We start from the raw sequence: 16469 nt of genomic DNA, 5'->3' as shown, positions 1-16469 counted from the left end.
ACGCCAAAGCTACCCTCAGGGCCATGTCTACATCTACTGTACATGGCTACATGGCTCTGGCTACCCCTATCTTCCATAGACTTGAATGTAAAAGAAACAGCTTTCTCTACATAATTAACTTTACCACCTTTCTATGACATCACAGGTACAATTTTTAGTCAAGCAGTCGTATACTCTCTTCCCATCAACATGATCAAACGACTCACTGTATAATTTCTAAAAGGAAGATGGGTTTATAACCAAATTAAATTCTAAATGGTGCTAAAAATGGTGCTTGTTGTTGTCTTTTACTCACATTAGGTGTAACCAATAAGCATCAACCATCACTGCAAACCCCAACCAGCAGTTTTGGGGCCGCACATTAAGCACCTACCCCAGTATAGGTATTTATTTCTCCACGCTCAAAGGTGCGTGCAGTGGAAAGGCACCTTATCTTTGGTCGTGGACCAGGACCAGAAACCCAGCAGCAATACACAAAACAGCATCAAGTACAGTAACTCCATGTTAAAATTGTGTCAGGAGGTTTTGAAAACATAGTGGGACATTTAAATTTGGAAAGCTTGCCAATCAACTAATATATGGGCTGATTTACTAAGACAGCTGGCAGTTCCTGGCAAATGTGTGACAAAGTGCAAAGTGTAAGAGTTAGCGACATATTTGTCAACTAAGTTAAGTGTGGGAATTTTTTTCCTGCAGAAAATGCATAGTTCTTTTATTTTTCATTTCATTGCAGTAATTTAGAAAATCACACACTCCAGAGATTCTTCTCAGAAACAAAATAGATGTGTAAAGAACATACTCATAATTTGTTGTCTCTGTGGACATTGATGTGTTCAACAATAACTATGTCAATAATATGACACTACATTAGGCCTACAAGCTGCATTATGACATGATGTGATCTACTATCTCTGCTGTATCATTTAGTATTTCTTTTTTTTTGCACCTTTGAAAGGACAAATCGAAAAATGCATATGCACTACCCCAAAAAAGGCTAAATATCAGTTACCTCCCCTCCTGTCTTACAGCTGCAAGAGCTCTGTTGCAACCCTTGCGACTCACTTTTCAATGCCCAAAAAAGAACAAAACAATGGTTTCTATGGATATTCCAATTTGTTGTCATGGAAACCAAAATTGCACCTGGCTTGTACAGCTGAAAAAGGACTTTCGTCTGACACATTCTATTTTTTTACATAAACATGTGTGCTGGATTGGGATTACTTTATGTCTTCGCCTGCCTCTGCATACAGCATTTGCACCCTGGATTTGTATATATATATATATCAACTGATGGACAGTATTTTAGTGGCTGTTGAGGTTGAAACAAATTTGTTGCCTTACATATTTTTAACAGACTATTTCCTCATGTTGTAACGTATGTGTAATTTATTTCCTGTGAAGGCATCTGCCAAATAAAGCACATTTAATTTATTGAATTCAATAGTCTTTCGAATGAAGCTGTGAGACAGCTTTCTGACTGACATTGCAAGTTCTACACACTTTCTTTTGGCATTTTACCTTAAATATATTTTCTTAAAAGTTATGTGTTTGTGTATTTCATTTCTAATTTGCTTCGATGACAACAACCAATAATAACAGTAAAATGTATTTTATTTCAGATTTCTACATATTTCTACGTTTCATTCAAATACAGGTATCTTCATGAAGCATAGCTTATGACGCTGAACTCCTTTAAAGCTGGACTAAAAACATTTTTATTCAGGAAGGCATTTCTGGCCTTGTGTTAAATCTTATGTTAAAATGTTAAAAAAATTAAATTATGCTTATGTTAACTCATTTTAATTTTTTTGTATTATTATAATTTCTAATATGTTGGCACTCTGAGATTCTTCTGAATGAAGAGTGCATTACAAATTAAATGAATTATTATTATTATTATGTTGAAAACTAATAACACTTTATTTTTAAAAGCTTTAGGTAATATTTATTTAGCACTTTGTTTCTTTGTTTGTAAAGTATACTTCAAAGAAGACCATGTTTTTAAAATACGTAGGCCCACTACTGGTTAGAGCTAGCAGCAAGAACACAGATATATTAACACACCTCTCCTGCTTATACCTACTTTACACTAGTGGCAATTGAATAATAAAGTCACCAGGACTTGTAATGGAAATAGTTGTTTAGTCTGACCTTCAATACTAATTTGGGTTCATCTTGTAAAATGTTAGAACAGTATGATATCAAATATATCAGTTTGAATACAATTTGATTTGAAGGAGACAAAAATCGCTACTTACCATTGCTGCATGTATTCTGAAATGGTACTGTATTGTGTTCCCCTTCTCCCAAAGGGCAGCAACGACGTTATGTCATAGTAGCGTCTAGTGACATCATATTGTTCTTATTACAGTTCTAACTGAATCCTAGAGACAGAGGCTGGGTTGCACCAACATGGATTAACTCTTAAACTAGGTTTAAACCAGGTTTGTCTTTTAATCCAGTTGCACCTAACTTTAAACCTAGTTTAACCTTAGTTTACAAATCTGTTGCACCAGTCATTTTAAACCTAGTCTAAACCTGGATTAGCATTTATATTTAAACCACCCCTGGAGGAGGTTTATCTCTGTTTTGTTGACAACAAATTATAGCCTACTTTCGTCATTTTTGTCACGTTATTGCTGCAACTAACGGCGTTGGACAGAGTGATAACTTACTTGGGGTGACAGCAATTATTGTAACCTGCTATTCATAATATTTACACCCTATTTACCTGTTCACAGTCACAGTAGTACATAATCAACACAACGATTATAAGCTAGCGACGTCATCTAGTTCGTAGTAACTTACTTGCAGCTTCTGTGGCTGTACTGTCATCTAATACGCCGTCATCGTCGTAGGGGTTGGGTAGGGGAAATCTGCTGCGGGATCATATCTATTATCTTCTTTGACAGAGGATCCGTAGTCATTGGTGGTGGTCCTCCGCCAGTTTGAAATTGACCGCCACATCTTTTTTGACTTTAGCCTTCACATTTTCCAACAGGCTTTCAGTTGTGCCCTGTCCCTCGTCTCTTTGATACTGGTAGAGCCATTGAAGCGCTCAGCTATCTGGACCCAGTTCCTCTCCTTCTTCTCTAGTGTACTGCTGTCAGTCCTCATATCCTCAATTGTAACCCCAAACTCCTCCATCAACTCGGTCAGCAACATCTTTTCAAATGTTGAAAAGTTTGACCCTCTTTGACGTGCCATAATAGCTAGCTAGCTGGCTAAAGTAACTGTGTTTATTAGCTATAGCCGCTGTAGTGGTAGGCTAAACGGTAACTAACGGTATCAGTAACGCCATTTATTCAACAAGCAGCTAGTTTAGGAAAAAGAGTGGATGCGTTTATTTAGGGCTATTTAGTTCCGTATTTGTTAAACGTATTGTGAATTTGTTTACATTTCGTCGGAATCCATCATGGCGGACATTGAACATAAACTAATCCTGATTTAACCCTGGTTTAAACTGGTTTAACTAATCCAGGGTTAAAATTAAGATGTGCAACATAACGCTGATTAATTATAAACCAGTTTAAACCTGGATTTACTAAACCTAGATTAACTCTAAACCAGGATTAATTTAATCCATGTGGGTGCAACCCAGCCAGAGAGTGTATGACGCGCCACAAATACATGCCAAAGCTACCCCCCAGGGCCATGCCAAGTCTCTAGCTACCCATATCTTCCTCAGACTTGCTAAGCGGCTATAACTATTTGTAATCAAAGCTGCTGTAGCCTACTCTACGAATCAGATACATTAACAGCAGCCTTTACACAGAATAACTGCTGAAGACAAGCATTAAGACCCACTGAACAGTAAGCTTGTTAAAAAAGTTAATGTTAAGCCTATTCACGTTACCAACATTAAGTTGCTTGATTGGTCTCTCATTTGTACGTCGCTTTGGATTATCATTATCCTATCTAACTTAGCAACATGCTAATATATTAAAACATCTTCAGAATGAATATTATTCATCAGTACTCATAATATCATATATTTCATGAGCATCAAATTAAGTAAAATTACAACTAACACTAGGAAATCGATGATTAAGAATAAAGTGACTAAGTTAACTGAAGAGGTGAGAACATAAACGTTAAGCACTTTGGTGGTAGGCTATAGCAATTTCCTGTTTCAGGCATCTTCAAAATAAGATGTCCACACAATGATCATGTCGTAGAATACAACGGTGTTAGGCCACATTAAGGGAAATAAATGAATACATTGTAACGTTGCATTTCGAGAATAAAGTCGGAATGTCGAGAATAAACTAAAACTTTCAGTTTAGTGCCAGGCATAAGAAAAAATAAATCAAGAGTTTTTTATTTCATTTTGAGAATAAAGTCGAAATGTTGGGGAAAAAAGTAGAAATGAAGAGAATGAAATTGAAATACAATGTCGGGACTAAAGAGTATATTAGCATGCTAGTAACGTTTAGCTAACTGAGCTACATTAAAAACCAGTCGGAGAATTTATTTTACTGTTCGTGTATGTACACTGTAAACCTGAACAAGTTCAGAGTACTTAAAACTTTTGATGTAACCGATTACATAATACAATTTGAATACATATATTATTATTTTTAAGTAAACTTAACTTAAAAATGATACATCAGCTATACTGATTTATTTTGTTATCGTTTTCATAATTTTTAAGTTCTCTGAACTTATATTCAAATATTTTTATACTTAAATCTTTTAACCTCTATGTACTAAATTATTTTCACTCAACAACACAAAATAAAATTAAGTTTTAAGCCTTAAAAATCAAGTTCAGTGCACTTAATAGTGGTGAAAGAGTTCAACTTAATTATTCTGAGTAGGTAATACTTAAATAGCTAACTTTTTTAAATGAGCACTACTTATTTTCAATTATTGACCACATATACTGATTTTCTGGTTCTGTTTACTAAAACTGTTTTGTTAAACTGACTTTAAACTGAAAGTTACTCTACAAGAAACATTCAAATCTATGTAAGATTTCTATTAAAAAGAGTGAGATGAGAAAAACTTAAGAGGTATCACATTCTTTATATTTCTTGTAAAACAACTGACAAAATAAAAGATTACATCAAAGCTTTAAAGAACAGCGTTACAAAGTTAACAAGTCAACAAATCGTTTATTTCAACAAATTATTTTTTAAGGTGAGTAAGGACGGTTTCAGAGGTTTGTTGTCATCCAGACACATAAAAATGTTCTGTATGAGAATGTGTGCGTGAGTTTTTTGGGATATTCTAAATTGAAAGCATATTTCAGGCCAAACAACAACATAAATGCCTCAGAAAAACCCAATTCAGAAGATGTTCTCGCAGCTGAAGAGGTCGGGACCCGATGTAAGGAGAGCAACAGGAGCATCATCAAACTCTGGCTCCTCTTCCTCCTGCAAAACACCATCAATACAATTACCAGGAGAGTTTCAATGGAAACACTTACAAAAAAACCGACAGACAGACTTGGAACAAAAATGCAAATATATTCTGGAATTATTTTCATTATGTAAAATACCTGAAGACACAATCAGATTTTGTTATATTTATGGATATTAACAGGGCTTACATTGCAGGTCTTGAACACCGAAACATCCTCACGCAGGTAGACAGGAAGTGCACGAAGGGACAAAGTGCGTCTCAAATTGACATCATGTTCTTCCTTGATTGACAAATTAAAATAATAATTATTGCAGGAATATATTTGTATTTGTATTTGTGTTTGTATTATGTGGCGGAGGGCAAAGTGCAAATGTAAAACAAATATTGTTTGTGGCATTTAGTCCAGCGCTTCTTTAATGTGTCCTGTCCATATATTGAAGCAATAATGATAACAAATACAAAATTCTAAATAATAAATACTTTATATAGCCACATATTAAAATAAGAAAATGAAGACACTTTTCAGTCCTCCTCATATATTAAAGCAATAATAATAACAAATACAAAATTCGAAATAATAAATACAAAATTCTTTATATGGCCACATATTAAAATAAGAAAATTAAGACACTTTTCAGTCCTCCTCATGTGGTTGGGCATATTTCTCTGAAGACTGAATCAAATAGGTATGAAAGTCCTTGCAGGTCATGTGTTTGAAATTGTACTGGGTGCACCGTGCACAGAATCCCCTTCAGCACTTGAGATTTTTTGAGCTGTCACCGAATCTGGGAAAATCTTTCTTAGCAAACCAGATGTGCAGTCCATTGATCTGTAGCTGTTGTGATGCTTTATTGTATGAAAAGCAAGGGTACCCTCTGCAGCCGTAACAGAAGTGTCTGTTTTACTCACAAAAAAGTCTGTCACTTTACTCTATGAGCTCTCTCCTCTTGCTGCAGTTTTGTGTTTTGCAGAGTGCACGTGAGCTTCCAAATCGCTGCCACCTTTATTTGCCACCGACACGTAAAAGTGCCTGCTCTGCATGTCATGCACTCAGCTTCCGAAGCATCACGGCCGAGGCAAAAACATGGGTATTTTTTTTTGAGTTCGTCCGTGAACTTACATTTACGTTTCGGCATGGCTGCAGATGTCATGTGCTGTAAACAATGCAACTAGTGGAGGCGGCAAGGTGCTCAGTGTTGCCAGATTGGAAATGGTGAAGTATCGTACCAAAGGCTCAAAATGGTCGTATTTGGAGGATAATTATCGTGTATCTGGCAACACTGAGATCGGTCGACCAATGACTGTTCACTCTACAGTCACAGCTCGCGCAAGAAGGTGGAACGTAAGGGAGATACCATTTCCAAAACGTGTAAGGGCGTAATGACTAGTTTGTGAAAGACCCAGAGAAACACAAATATCCGACGAAGCAAAATCCCGGACGTTTTTGGAATCCCTGCCGGACGCATTTTTTAGGTCTTGAAAAGAGGACATGTCCGGGGAAAAGAGGACGTCTGGTCACCCTATCTTAACTGAAGTTCTCGACCATTATTGTTAGCTTGCTGCTAACACTTTTATCCATCAGATCCATTAAAACACATAGAAGCTAGCTAGCTGCTAAAAAGTTACATATAACATTAGCATGCTGATACGAATTATATGGTGTTTCTGTAGAACATGAGTTGTTTTCAACATAAACAATTGATTGTTGTTTACTTTGCACATGAACATATTTGGGGGGAAATAACCCACTAACTAGCTCTTTAGCTCTTTAGCTTCCTAGCCGCCAGCGCCAACAGTCGTGCAACTGAACTTGCTACTTGACAGCCAAAACGTGATTACTCAATAATAATTACAAAGAGGGAAATTCTCCACTTCTTATCGCAATTTCACTTGCTCCCACAATTTTGTCGCAACAAACACCTAAAAAACACTGTTTACTTACCAGATAAGGACACTTAGCAGCAATAGGATTACTAAAATATCTCCTTTGGTGGGGTGACCAGACGTCCTCTTTTACCCGGACATGTCCTCTTTTCGAGACCTAAAAAATGCGTCCGGCAGTGATAGCAAAATCGTCCGGGATTTTGCCTCGTCGGATATTTGTGTTTCTCTGGGTCCTTCACACACTAGCTTTTACGCCCTTACAAGTTTAGGAAAGGGTATCTCCCTTACGATCCACCTTCTAGCACAAGCTCTGACTGTAGCGAGAACTGTCATTGGTCGACCGGCCTCTCAAGTGTTGCCAGGGGGGTATTCGTCGTAGCTCGCTAAACGGTTTAGCGAGCTAATTTTCAGGCTAAGATAAAAAACGCCCCTCTTTTTGGTTCGTGGAAGCAACTTTTGATAAATCACCATAGTTACATATCGATTAGCACTAACCTGCTCCAGGGGGGTATTCGTCGTAGCTCGCTAAACGGTTTAGCGAGCTAATTTTCAGGCTAAGATAAAAAACGCCCCTCTTTTTGGTTCGTGGAAGCAACTTTTGATAAATCACCATAGTTACATATCGATTAGCACTAACCTGCTCCAGGGCAGGCTAACTTAAGTGTAGCTGGATAAGCTTGCCACACCCCCGGAAAAGGGAGGGATCCCATTGACCAAGGACTGATATTAGAGTTAGATTAGCGGAGGGAGAGAGTTCTTTGCGATCGCCAAGATCCATTATTCTTGTATGAGCGCTACCGATTCAGCCGACAAGGAATCATTCATTTACAAGACCTTCTCGAGTCATTTATTGCAAACACCACATTGACTGTCTTGCGCTTTTTTGCGAGTGGTACATTTTTGTATTGTCGGTGATGCGGAGAACAAAGCACTCATAATTATATGAGTGTTATTAGTACACCATAGCATATCATTATTGTAGAAAATGATTACGGTGGACTCATGATAAGAATAGAGAGAAATACAGACAATTTATTTTCACTGCTTCAATTTATTGCATTTGTTATTAATACATTTAGTCATTTAACAGACGCTTTTATTCAAAGCGACTTCCAAGGAAATGTAAAACTACATCGAGGAAGGAGGTGAGGGGATTTGAACTAGCAACCATGCAGATGCAAACCGGTAGATGAAACCTCTGTACCAGCTGACACTTGGCGTCAGGTATTCATACATAGATATCACCCTATAAACATCCCAACACGCCTTGCTCTCACAGCGGTGGTGGTGTTGAATTTTGCCATGATTATGGTCTTGTATTCTTCATAAGCGTTCATGTTCATCTCCTACTCGCCAGCGGAGAAAAAAAGAGCCCTTTTCTTTGAGTTTAGAACCATTATACCGTTAGAAAATCATGGTTTTGGTGATCGACCTTTCCTGCCTTTTGAAGTAGGACGTGCACACGCAAATGGCATGATAACTTTAGCCTGCTTGAAATTAACCACATGATTAGGATGCGGGTCAGCCGTTAACGAACCGATATTTGCTGTTCTCAATCAGCTCGCTAATCTTAACGGGCTAAAAGGCCAATTGATTAACTTAGCTTCAATCCTACGACGAACGTACCCCTGATGCACGATAATTATCCTCCAAAGACGATCATTTTGAGCATTTGGTACGATACTTCATAATTTCCAATCTGGCAACACTGAGCACCGTGACGCTTCCACTAGTTGCATTGTTTACAACAGCACATGACATCTGCATGTGGAAAAGATGTCAAAATTTCGTCGCGGGGGGAGGGGGTGGGGTCATCTGTATGCTATACACTACCACGCCCCTCCCCGCGACGAAGTGTCCTCTTTTTCACAAACTCAAATATGGTCACCCTACAAGTTGGTCGACTCCTCTTCTACAGGAGGAACATGTTTAAAGAAGTCTAACTGATACTATACAATTATTAAGTCTGCTGTCTCAGTCTCTCATCACAAGATCTCTGATTCTGTTCTGAACTAGTCCTGCGACGACGTTGATGACGTCAGACGTCACGTTTGAATGAAACAAAAAAAAAAATTTCAGGCAATGTTTACTCAAACAAATACATTCCAATACAATTAAAACGTCTTCACTTATTCAGAAAACTTATACATTTAAAGTTGGGTCAACTAAATACCAGGTTTTAAGTACTGAATACATAATGTTAATAAGTTAGTAGAACTGTTTGGGTTTACAGTGTGGGAACGCCTACACGTAGGTGGAACGCCCTCTCTGTCGTCTCCGGGGCCCTCGGAGAGCCCTCCCGTGCACCATTGAAATTCCTGTCGGTCCGTCATGACGTGCTGTACAACGACGGATACCCCTTGGCCGTGATTGGTCCGCTACGACATCATTTCCGAACGACATCATTTCCGGAATCTCACATTTCTGGATCTTGCGTTTCCTGTTTTATTCCCTATATATCACAATACTTAAAACATAATATTTAAAACCCACATGAGCGCCAGCATCTGACAGAGTAGTGCCAGAGCCCAGCAGGAGCAGACAGCAATTAAAATATTTTGTCCAAACGACCTTTGGACATATTCATTCATATCATATCATGGGACATATCCAACAGCCTCATTAGAATCTGCATCGACTATGATGCCATCTGACAGAAATATCTCCATACAGTTAATTTCTTTTAAACTTGCTTTATGATGCATTTGCCGCCTGTAATCGCGTTGTCACAGCTCGGACACAAAAAAATTCCCGCAACCGGAAGAAGGCTGTTATCCTAAATGTGAAGTTATTTTATTCTCAAAAACGCCGACAGCAAGTAAAATATTTAGTCCGAACCCCAATGAGTCAATGTCTCAACTGTTCATACTACTGACACATTTACGTACGTTTTTTATGAATAGCCTGCCTTTTATTAAACTCGAGCATCAACAGATGCACAGATAAATGCACTCGCTCACACAAACAAGCCCCGTTAAACGCACAAGCGCGCACAAGAGGGAGATAAGCATATTGAAATTCAATTATTCACATTGCAAGAACGGAATGAAATGGCTTACACATTACACACGCTAGGCATCTGATATGCCTAAATAAAACTCAAGTTATATGCTACACCAGAAGAGGCACGAATAAAACAAGTCTTACCATTGAAGATCAGTTTTTTTCTTGAAAAATGTAAGTACACGGCCACGTTCGTTATAAAACTATCTACATAGTCCAACCATCGAGGTTTAATCCATGTTGTTGTGGAGAAAGAGGATGGCATCCTAAATGTGATTGATTTTACTCTCAAAAACGAACTTCTACATTATATGAAGCAGACATGTTCCAGTGTTGGGAAAGTTCACTTTCTACATGAACTAGTTCAGTTCATAGTTCACACATTTTAAAATAAACTAGTTCAGTTCATAGTTTATAATTAAAAAAACTCAGCTTGTCGGTCTTGACGTTCAGATGCTGTGCCTAAACTAGCTATACCATCGTCTCGTCACATGATCAAATAGAGACTTGACATTGGACCACAACATACATATTACCCAGCAATCATCATTGCAAATCTGAATATGACAAAAATACCAAAGAAAAAAGGAACGTATTCATTTCATGGAATCGTTTTTTAATAGTTTCTATAGTGTATATGTCAGCCTACTGGGAATGTATGGGTGAATGTAAGGGTGTGTTTCTGGGTTGCGGTGATTAGCGTGCGGTGACATTTATTGATTGTGGTGGCATTTATGTGTTTGCTGTGATCTTGCATGTTCACTACATATTGCGTGATCTTTTGTGCACCGTATGAGTGGCATGGACTACCATGACCTGGCAAATCACCTAATCACTTCCACCTGGACTAATTACCTGGACTAATGATCAACCTACCACTGAACGGGATCGAGGGGCAAGAGGACAACTATAAAAGGAGGGAGCTGCAACCACACTGGGTGCCCGGCGGGGACCACGAGTCAACGGACGGACGAACGAGTCAACGGACGGACGAACGAGTCAACGAACGAACAAGCTGCAACATAGAAGCAGACGAGAGCACGCCAACATACCGGAGAACGTCTCGGGTTACTTACGTAACCTCGGTTCCTTAAGCAGGAACAAGATATAACAGTATGGTACATGACGTCAGTCATGGGGTACAAATCGAAGCATTTATCTATTCACGCCTGAAAGGCCGCGAGATCTGTCAGCGCGCGCTCCTGGCCCCGCCTGCCAGGAGTACTATAATATCATTACGCGCCCTCAGATCTGCCTTGGAAAGAAACTGAGCAAGACAATCAATCCAAGGTAACACTGTACACGCCAACTTTGTTATATCTGGTTCCTGCTTAAGGAACCGAGGTTACGTAAGTAACCGAGACGTTCCTTATCGCAGTTCACTGCGATATAACAGTATGGGACCCTATACATTCCCGCGTGATAATACAGTGGCAGCCAATTACACACACCAGCTTTACTGAAGCCTTTGCCCTCATAGAGGTTCATACGGCCGCTGGCGTTGAACATATTAACAGGGCAACCTTTGTCATAGGCGGCAAGGATCGCGATCCTGCGCCTGTAGGAAACCACCCTGGAGTGTTTCATGTGCAACAAACATGTAGACACCGATGAACACACTTATCATATACATCGTTCTCAGGTCAGGGGATTCAGAGATCGCTTGCCTGCAGAACACCATGAATTTAACAGGGCCACCTTTATCATAGGTGACAGGGATCAGTGATCCTGCGCCCGTAAGAAAACCCTGGGATGTTTCATGTGCAACATAACATGTAGACACTAATGAACACACTTATCATATATATCGTTCTCAGGCCAAGGGATTCAGAGATCGCTTGCCCGCAGAACGCTATGAAGAAAACTAGGTTCAGCCACATCTAACATATAGAATCTAATGAAAGTGTGGCGAGAACTCCAGCTTGCAGCTTTGCAAATATCTTCCACTGAGACGCCCTTTAGTAAGGCCCAGGAAGACGAGACCCCCCGCGTAGAGTGCGCATGCAACTTCTCCGGGGGATCTAAAGACAAGCTCTTATAAGACAACACGATAGCCTCTACTATCCAACGGGAGAGGCTCGGTTTTGATAGAGGTCTGCCTTTTGCGCGTGCACCGAAGCACACGAATAGCTGATCTGACTGTCTGAAAGCTCTAGTGCGCTCTGCGTAACATCGGAGAGCGCGCACTGGACAGAGCTTATTCAAACGTTCCTCCTCTGCTGACGCAAAAGGAGGAGGCGAGAAAACTGCCAATTCAATCACCTGATTGCGGAATGGGGTTACCACCACTTTAGGTGTGTAAGAAGCATTAGGTCGCATAACCACTCTGTCACCAGCGATCGAGAACTGAAGGCACGATGGACTGACTGACAGGGCTTGCATGTCACCAACGCGTTTTGCTGACGTTAACGCCAGCAGCAGCGCGGTCTTTAAAGAGACAAACTTTATGTCCACTGTCTCCAGGGGCTCGAACAGAGGCCCTGTGAGAGCACGTAACACCACCAGCAGATCCCAAGAGGGTATGAGGTGTCTCTCTGGCACCCTGAGCCGTCTCACCCCCGCCCTAAAGCGTGACGCTAGTGGGTGACTGCCAGGAGAACTGCCATTAATGCCTGCGTGGCAGGCTGAAATGGCAGCCATGTACACTTTGAGAGTAGAGGCCGCCTTCCCCTCATCAAACAACTGCTGTAGGAATTCTAGAATAACGCCCAGCGTGCAGTTAATGGGGTCGTGCTGACGCGCAGCACACCACCGCTTAAAACTGCGCCACTTCAGCGTATACAAAGCCCGTGTTGATACAGCTCGGGCACTCTGTATTGTAGCCACCACCGCGTCCGACAAGCCTGACGCTATGAGCCTGCACCTTTCAGGTGCCAGGCTCTGAGACGCCACCACTCCGTATGGGGGTGCCACACTGTCCTGTGCGCCTGCGTTAGGAGGTCTCTCCGCAGAGGCAGCTCCCAAGGCTGCTGCACTGACATATTGACCAGATCTGCCGCCCACGGCTGATTGGGCCAGTGGGGGGCTATCAATATCAATTCCCTGCCCTCGTCCGCAATCCTGCACAGCACCTGCTGGAGGAGCGGGATCGGGGGAAAAGCATATAGGGGTAGAGAAAGCTAGAGGGCTTTAAGGACTGTGTGTGTAGTTATGTACTGCTTTGCTAGTTAAATTGTACTTAGATTACTTGGATTACTCTGAATTTGCACTATCTTGGCAATTACCCTGTTTGCCAAGTTAGTTTCACTCACTGGCTGGTTTGTCAAGCCACACCTCCAACAATCAGCCACTTTTGTGTAATCAAGATCTGGGAGGGCCTTCAGCCAGGTGCAATCAGTGAGCATGCTACTTCCATAGGGCTGCTGCCGAAGCGTCAGCAGAAGTGTCAGCCCTCGTGCTCAGCCCTTTTCGTGTGAAGACCTTTTTGGGTAAAGACGTACAAGTCTACCTGCACAAGTCCACCGAAACAAGGTTCACAAACAAGGTAAACTTTTTTTCATTTTGACTCTGCCATAGCCATGTGTCACAGTAGCATCTCTGTTGTCACTGGTTGTCAAAAAAGATCACAGCGCAGCAGACGGCAGCGCAACCTGGGTAACCTCCGCTCACTTCAACAAACCTCATCTACTGTAACCTCTTTCTCTGTTGGCCTGTGGAACTGTCAGTCTGCAGTCAAGAAAGCTGATTTCATCTCAGGTTATGCCAACCACCTCTCCCTAGGGCTCTTAGCTCTCACGGAGACATGGATCACACCTGAAGACAATGCTACCCCGGCAGCACTCTCCACCAACTATGCCTTCTCCCATACTCCCCGGCCATCTGGTCGTGGAGGTGGGACGGGGCTGCTGATTTCAGACAACTGGAAATTCACTCCACTGCTGCCTTCAAACAGGTATGCCTACTTTATATATTATATATATTTATATTTATATTTAGTCATTTAGCAGACGCTTTTATCCAAAGCGACTTACAAGGATGTATACACATTTACACTGATGGCACACTGCACATCAGGAGCAATTAAGGGTTCAGTGTCTTGCTCAAGGACGCTTCGACAGGGAATCGAACTAGCAACCTTCTGATTACTAAACGACTTCTCTACCTCCTGTACCACTGTCGCCCCCCCATGAATATCATGCAATTATGGTAACTGCTCCTGTTAAAACTTATGTGATTGTTATCTACCGTCCACCAGGACAACAGGGTGATTTCGTCCATGAGCTGGACACCCTGCTGTCATCCATCCCTGAGCAGGAGTGTCCAACACTCATCCTTGGCGACATGAACATCCACCTAGACAATCCCAACTCAGCTGACTTTCGAACCCTGGTTCACTCGTTCGACCTACAACAGGTCCCCACTCCTCCAACTCACAAAGCAGGAAAAGAGCTTGACCTCATCCTTGCTCGGAACTGCACCACGGACAACCTAACGGTAACCCCTCTGCATTGCTCGGACCACTTCTTCATTCGCTTCGATGTTCGGCTCATTGAGCAACCCTCTGTCCCCCCTCCGATGGTCTCGTTCCGGCGCAACCTCTCTCCCACCCACTTTTCCTCTCTGGTTTCTTCTGCTCTTCCACCATTATCCACTTTCTCCTCACTAGGTGTCAATGATGCCACAGAAGCTCTCTGCTCCACTCTGAGCTCATGCTTGGACAGCTTGTGTCCACTTTCCACCAGACCTGCTCGATCTACCCAGTCTCCTTCGTGGCTGAGTGATACCCTCCGAACGCAGCGCTCCAATCTCGGAGCGGCTGAGAGAAAGTGCCACAAATCTGCCGCGCTGGACAATCTTGCAAGCTACCAGACACTGCTGGCCTCCTTCTCATCCAGCATCACTGCTGCTAAGAAGACTTTTTTCAATGACAAAATCAACGGTGCAACTGACGCTCGGAAACTATTCTCCACCTTCAAAACTCTGCTCTACCCTCCTCCTCCCCCCCCAGCTACTAACCTCACTGCTGATAACTTTGCTTCCTTTTTCACAGAGAAAGTGGCAGCCATCGGGCAACAGTTCGACCAACTGTCCCCCTCCCCTAAGGGCGCAACCGTCAATAGCTCATCTTTTCCTTCTTTCATCCCTCTCAGCGAGAGTGAGGTCTCCAAAATCCTAACAGGTAGCCGTCCAACTACATGCCCGCTGGACCCCATCCCATCCAACATCCTTCAAGCCATATCGCCTGCCGTCTTACCGGCAATAACACAGGTGATTAATGCTTCATTTAATTCTGGAACATTTCCTTCTCTTTTCAAAGTGGCTCGGGTAACGCCGCTGCTCAAGAAGCCGTCTCTCGATCCCACTCAGGTGGAAAACTATCGACCGGTCTCACTTCTCACGCTCCTATCTAAAACCATTGAGAGGGCAGCTTCCAAACAGGTCACCGAGTTCCTGTCAAAGAACAATCTCCTCGATCCGAACCAGTCTGGATTCAAAAGCGGTCACTCCACCGAAACAGCCCTGTTGTCTGTAATGGAGGCCTTAAAAACAGCTAGAGCAGCAGCTCAATCCTCGGCTCTCGTCCTGCTTGACTTATCAGCTGCGTTTGATACAGTCAACCACCGCATCCTTCTGTCCATACTGTCAAGTATGGGCATTTCTGGCAATGCGCACTCCTGGTTTGAATCCTACCTCAGTGGGCGCTCGTTCAACGTGTCATGGCAAGGTCAGCTGTCTGTACCTCACCGCCTCACCACTGGGGTGCCCCAAGGCTCAGTGATGGGACCACTTCTCTTTGCCATTTACACCACCTCGTTGGGCCCTATCATCCGCTCGCATGGTTTTTCCTACCACTGTTATGCCGATGATACTCAACTGTTCCTGTCTTTCCCTCCTGAGGACACCACGGTCTCGGCGCGGATTTCGGACTGTCTCGCTGATATATCCACATGGATGAAAAATCACCACCTTCAGCTGAACCTGGCCAAAACGGAACTGATGGTCTTCCCAGCCAAACAGGTCATCCACCACAACATCAAGATCAATACTGACTCTTTATCTCTTGCTCCATCCAAAACAGCAAGAAACCTCGGGGTCATTATTGATGACCAACTGACCTTCACGGCCCACATCGCCTCTGTCTCCAGGTCGTGCCGCTTTGCGCTATACAACATCCGCAAAATCAGGCCGTACCTAACCCAGTATGCCACCCAGCTGCTGGTGCAAACCTTGGTGAGCTCCCGCCTTGACTACTGCAACGCCCTCCTAACGGGCCT

The sequence above is a fragment of the Clupea harengus genome, chromosome 6, assembly GCF_900700415.2.
Source record: "Clupea harengus chromosome 6, Ch_v2.0.2, whole genome shotgun sequence".
NCBI lineage: Eukaryota > Metazoa > Chordata > Actinopteri > Clupeiformes > Clupeidae > Clupea > Clupea harengus.
This window is presented reverse-complemented; position numbering follows the sequence as displayed.